The sequence below is a fragment of the Haliaeetus albicilla genome, chromosome 3 (assembly GCF_947461875.1).
Source record: "Haliaeetus albicilla chromosome 3, bHalAlb1.1, whole genome shotgun sequence".
In the NCBI taxonomy this organism is placed as follows: domain Eukaryota; kingdom Metazoa; phylum Chordata; class Aves; order Accipitriformes; family Accipitridae; genus Haliaeetus; species Haliaeetus albicilla.
Genome location: NC_091485.1, coordinates 51855901 through 51861900, shown reverse-complemented (window position 1 = coordinate 51861900; position 6000 = coordinate 51855901).

The following is a 6000-nucleotide window of genomic DNA, read 5'->3' as shown; positions in this document are numbered from 1 at the left end:
CCCTGGCTCCTGCTGGAGCTGGGGATACCATGCCGTGCCCAAGCACCTGCAGTCAGAGCAGAGACCAGCAGTGCTGGCAGGCAGGGACAGGGCAGGGACCGTGTTGGCACCATTACTAATTTTTACATTATCACTTTCTACAAAACTACAGCTTTGTATCCTCCTGCCCAGGGAGAGACTGCCCCACCAAGAGAAACGTCCAGAGTTGTCCCAGACCAGACTGACCATATCTCAAATCCTGGTTCTTCTTTTTTTATTAACCCATTTTACCTTCTTGTTCTCTAATCTATCTTCCCTTCCTCTTTCTTATCTCACTTCCAGGTCTTTCTCTCCTTTTTTTCCCTTTGCAGCCCCTTCCCTGGCTGCCCCCTCCTCCTCTTTTGCAGCATTGCAGGGAAAACCATCACCCCTAAACATGGCTGCCGGTACTTGGCAGTGCAGATGATGGCCTCATGTGCTTCCCCTGTAGCTCTTACCTTGCAGGCTCACAGCTCTTCCCTGTCTGCATCCAAGTGGGCAGCAGTTGAAGAAACTTTCTGAACCTTGGCAGGAGCCCACACAGTGCCTCCAGCAGCAATCACACCACCAGCAGCCGCCTAAAAAGGAGATGCTGGGTTTACCCAGGCCAGCCCCAGCCCTCCACTGCCAGAGCTTCGGTAATGAAAGACACTCCAAAATTATTAAGCAAGAAGAGGGGCCTGCCCTGCTTAAAGGGTTTGTACTTTTAGGCCGTTACTCCATTAGCCACAGAGGCCAAGGGCAGGGATTGACCCCAGCAGGAGAACTGGAGGAGAGGAGAGTGGAGATGCACCCAAGGTGACAGTATCAGGCTTTGGAAAGGGTGTCAAAGCCATTAGCTACACTGTGGCTTCACCAGGAAAGATAGCAAAGCTGCCAAATAAAAGAGAAGATAAACAGCAGGAGCAGGGTAGCACCTTGCACGGAGTTGCCATCTCTCAAGAATTCAAAGATCACAAGTCAACACTTAAAGAGCAAGAATTTACATATAATACACTCGGGCTCTTTATTTCTCCTTTGGATTGGAAGCCTTTAGGGTTCTGTTTCACTCTTCCTCCCAAACCACTTGCTGCATAATGAAACCTGACATTTTGATGTACTTCATGTTCCTCCGGGGAGGTGGAGCTTTAGAAAAACACCAAATATATCAAGAGCCGGCAGCACCGCTTTCATTGCCCTCTGCAGCCAGCTGCGATGCTAATAGCCAGCAAGAGGGTTCCTCTGCTGCAGGCTGCCGGAGCAAATTAACCATCCTGACTTCTCTGCTGAAGGGAAAGCTGTGCAGTGTTACCAACCCAAAAGAAATGACAGCAAAACATGAGAGGGGCAGAATCTGGTTGGGAAGGAAATTAATGACCAGCCGCATCATTCGCTCCCCCCCGTTTTGTGGGAAGCATCACTGAAGCAGCCCTCCGCCCTTGCGCCGGGTAACATTACAGCATCGTCCTGCCCGCCTGCAGGCAGGCACCCAGCCTTGCTTTGCTTTAGGAAAACAGCACTGTGTTGCTACCCAAAAATGAATGCACATTGCTGCTGGGGGTCTCTGTATGCATGGCCTCCAACCAAACTGTTGTCTTCTCCAAGAGCTATTCTCATTCTTGGTTTTCTCACCCAGTTTGTGTTTCGACACTCAGAGGTAAGGTTTTAGCCAGGTCTTCTAAGGAAAGCAACCCTTCTCTCTTTCACTGCGCACACACGTGCCTAAACAGCTTTTGAATCTGCTCACCATATTTTAACATAATTTGATAAGGAAAAGAAAAAGTAGGAGCCTTGAAGCCTGTGGAAGTCTTGTGAAGACAGAGATAGCGAATAAAGATCTTGCTGTCACCCTCATGGCAGGACAGGCTGATAAATGAAGCCAGCTTGCAGCAGGCATCAGGGAATCCTGCAGCAGAGCGCACCCCCAGAAACCTGTCTCTCCTGGCTCATGCAGCTGCCTATTTACAGCACTTCTGTAAAACTCTTGCTATGGACAGTTACAGAATTTCAGAAACACATGCATCATTTTTCTCGTCCTATGTGGCAACAGCTTCACGTTGCAAACAGCAGCTCTGGCACTACATGTCAGCTACATGGGTACCAGCAGGGCTGAAGGGTTCAATGGAGAAAGGCCCTGGAGGATACAGTGACTCTGCACGATGATCAGCAGATGCCCTTTGTGCCACGGAAAGCATGGCATAAGTGAGATTATGGCAATGAGCAGGTTTCTCTGCATATAGCACGGTCTCCCTGTGATGTTCTCTGCATCTAGGTGCCTACTCGGTTTGAATCATGAGCCTCCTGTCTGATTTCCTTCCATGATAAGGCTTTTAATAACTAACTGCGTATACAACAAAGTAAATACTCAACCAGCTCAGAGCTAGATTGCAGATCAAGTATCTTCAAATCTTTCTTCTTTCCCTTTTAAAAACAAAAACCCACACATGCAGCCTGCAGGGGAAAAGATTGCTCGCTTAGCACTTCCCTCAGCTCATCAGATAAATAAGCAACTACCAGTTTTGTACTTTACAAAAAATAGGCGAGGCAGCTGCTCCACAGCATACTGTGGTAACAAGATGGTGAACAGCCAGATGTCTGCTGAAGCCTGGCTCCTCTCCGCACTACTTAAGCACAGCTTTAGCTGCCCACCGAGTGTTAGTGACCACTGTGACTGTCCCTCCACCTCTTACTCCGGTGGAGTAACAGAGCTGGGTCACACCAACAGCTGGACATCTGCTGTGGTAGCACCACGTACTGAACAATTTCCCCACAGGACAGGTAACAGGTAACAACTGACAGTCACTTACCCGCAACCATTTTATCAGGATGGGAGCTCACATTCATGGGTTTCAAGTAAATTGTTGATCTATGTTTACATTCATCGTACTGCTGTTTGCTGTTGGGCCCACAAGGATAAGGATTCCCTTAAAGGGCTTTGATTATTTCTGTTAAGAATAGTGTTGCAAAAGCAACTGGCAGCACCTAAAAACTAAAGTTTTCCTCCTTGCCCTCAGCTTATAGGCAAACAGCAGAAACTGGCTGCCCTTCCCTTCCCCTCCGTACCTTTCCTGCTTTCCACTGCAGCATGCTAGGGAGAGAGCAACCAATTTTCTTTCACAGGTGCTCCTCTGTGAACCACTTGGGAAGCAGCCTCCATTTTCACATCAGATGCAAGCACTCCCTTATCTGTCCTTGCTCCCCCAGGTTGGAAGAGCCGCCCTCCCTCGCAGTTGCAAGGAGATTCATGCCTTCGCCTCAGTGGAGCACCTCAAAGCAGAGGCATTGCACGGCCCCCGCCTTGGCACAAGTTGAGGACCGAAAATGGCTGTAGCCCAGCCACGGGGGAGCTCCCTGCTTCACAGCCAACGACCATAGCATCTCCCACAGCCCCTGCTACCCCACATTGTTCTTAAGACAACGTGCACTGGAAACCTATTAAGCACGGCTCGAGTTATTGACAGTGCCAACGCGCAGGGGACTGTAGCCCGTGCGAGGGGAGAGGGACGTCAACGGCGTCTTTGGTGGGATGAGTGAACCTGGATACAGCAGGGGACTTAAAGATTTGCGGGAGGGTTTCCGAAGGCACTGAAGAGCTTCCTTGGAGGCTGCATCGCACGCTGCACCGTGAACCAGGCCCCACTCGACCCCAGTCACATCCCTGGGAACGGCCCGTGCTTGGCCCGGGGACACGGCCGCTGCCGAGCAGATGTCATCTGGGGGCAGGCGGGCTCTGACGCAGCAGGGATTTAGACCATTTAGAGCTTTGCAGAGCATTAGCTGCATCTTACATCCACCTGCTAAAAAAGCTCTGACAGTCGCTAGCAGCCAGCACAGCAAGGGCAAGCACAGCCTGTGAAACCCTTTCCTTCCCCCCATGGCCTCTGCAATTCCCAGCACAAGCAGTTAACACAAATTACAAGAGGAAAATCCCATCCGCAGCATTACTTGATTATTTAACCTTGGTTCAGCTACCCCCGTGCCATTACATGCAAAATGTAATTCTGCTTTGACTTCTACGTGCATAAAGACAGCCCCAGTTGCTTGGCCACTGACAGGAGTTTGCTTTAAACTGTACGCATGCTGCCTTCTCCCCACATCCCGATACCCACGAAATGCAGCTCTGAACGTCCAGATAGCACCATTGCACAGGTCATGCACCCTGTACAGTGGAGGACTAACACAAAGAGGACCCTGGTGCAACTTTCCCGGAGCCACAGCAGTGTTGAGGGTGCTCCTGGTGCACAAGCGTGGTACAGGGCGGGGGACGGACTTGCACCCGGATCCCTGGCACTGTCTTCCCTCCCCTCGAGACAGCTGAGGATGCTGCTTCTGCTAGAAACGGGAGGTTGGGCCTGGTTGCCAGATCTCTGATCGACAAGAGGAGGAAACTGCACACAGCGGAGAAAAGGAGCCAGGAGGAAAGGAGCACACCAACGGCTCCAAACCCTGCCCTGGGCTTCTCTCGCGTTGTCCTGAACCAGTTGTTTCTCTGTGACTCATCTCCCCTTCTCCTTCATCTGCCCTTTTTTTTCCCAAGCTTGTTAGAGAAGGCAGGTCTAGGCATTTATACGAAGCCAAGCAAAAAAGGAACCCTTATCTCAGCAGGGATGCGGGTCTGTTTCCGCAGCAGCCGGGGTGTTACCTCGCAGAGGCGTTGCAGCCCAGCCGGAGAAGCACGGCTCCCTGCTCCCCCAGCTGCATGCTGGCCTCTCTGCCCACAAGCTGGGTGATGCCTGCACCGGGACACCCTTCCTCTCCAGGGCTGGCAGAGAGCGCTTAGCACCAAGGCAGATGCCCATCCCGGTTTGCTTGGTGGTTCCTTGCTCCGAGCACCACATTCTCTCCCCAGCTTCTGGGTGGTCGGAAGCGCAGCAGCGCTGAGAGTTGTGCCGGGAGGGTTATGGTTACCACACCAGGCAGAATATTCCTCTGCCCGCGTTAAACTGCTTGGGGTGTTAAGGACAAACACATTCAGGTCAGGAAAGTCCTCTTCCCGCTACCACAAGCTGTCATGGTACCAACACCCACAGATGTGCTATTTTAGTCATATTTAGACTCACAGGTGGGGCACAACGTGCTGGGGGCCATGTGTCATCTGGGATGCAACCATCCCAAATACAGCGGGCTACACCAACACGTTTGTCTCATGAACTCCAGGCTGGAGCAAATCAAATCATTGTGCTACGCTGGCAAGGCCAAATCAAACCCATGTCAGCACTTCTGTTAGAAAACAGAAAAGTACTTAGGAGGTTGGATAACAGTTCTCCCACATAGAAAGAAGCACAGTATGGGTGAGAATGCATGGCAGAGCAAAGGGATGGCAACAGGGGAAGGGAAACATCCTTGTGTGAAAAACCTGGGTACAAATAAAGAAAACACCAGCAACTTTTAGAGTCTCTTCCTCCATCTTTCCAAAACCATAAAAATTCAAGCTTTCTCTTTTTCTCTTTTTTTTTTTTTTTTGGGGGGGGGGTGGAACACAACAACACAGGGGGGACCAACAAAACAAAACTGAAATAAAGAAACAAGTTACCAAAAGTTTATAGATGTAAAGCAGCACTTTATGATCCAACTTACATGAGGCAGAAATATGCCCTTGCAGCAAAGCAGGCTAACCGTATCCCCAGCTGCATGAGGGAAAATACTGTCAGCAGGTCAGGGAGGTGATCCTTCCCCTCTGCTCAGCACTGGTGAGGCCACAGGTGGAGTGCTGGGTCCAGTTCTGGGCTCCCCAGTACAGGAGAGACGTGGACATCCTGGAGAGAGGCCAATGAAGGGCCACAAGGATGATGAAGGCACCGGAGCATCTCTCCTATGAGGAAAGGCTGAGGGAGCTGGGAATGTTCAGCCCAGAGAAGAGTAGGCTCAAGGGGGACCTCATCAATGTGTGTAAATACCTGAAGGGAAGGTGCAAAGAGGACAGAGCCAGGTCAGTGACAGTGGTGCTCAGTGACAGGACCAGAGGCAAGGGGCACACACTGAAACACAGGAATTTCCCTCTGA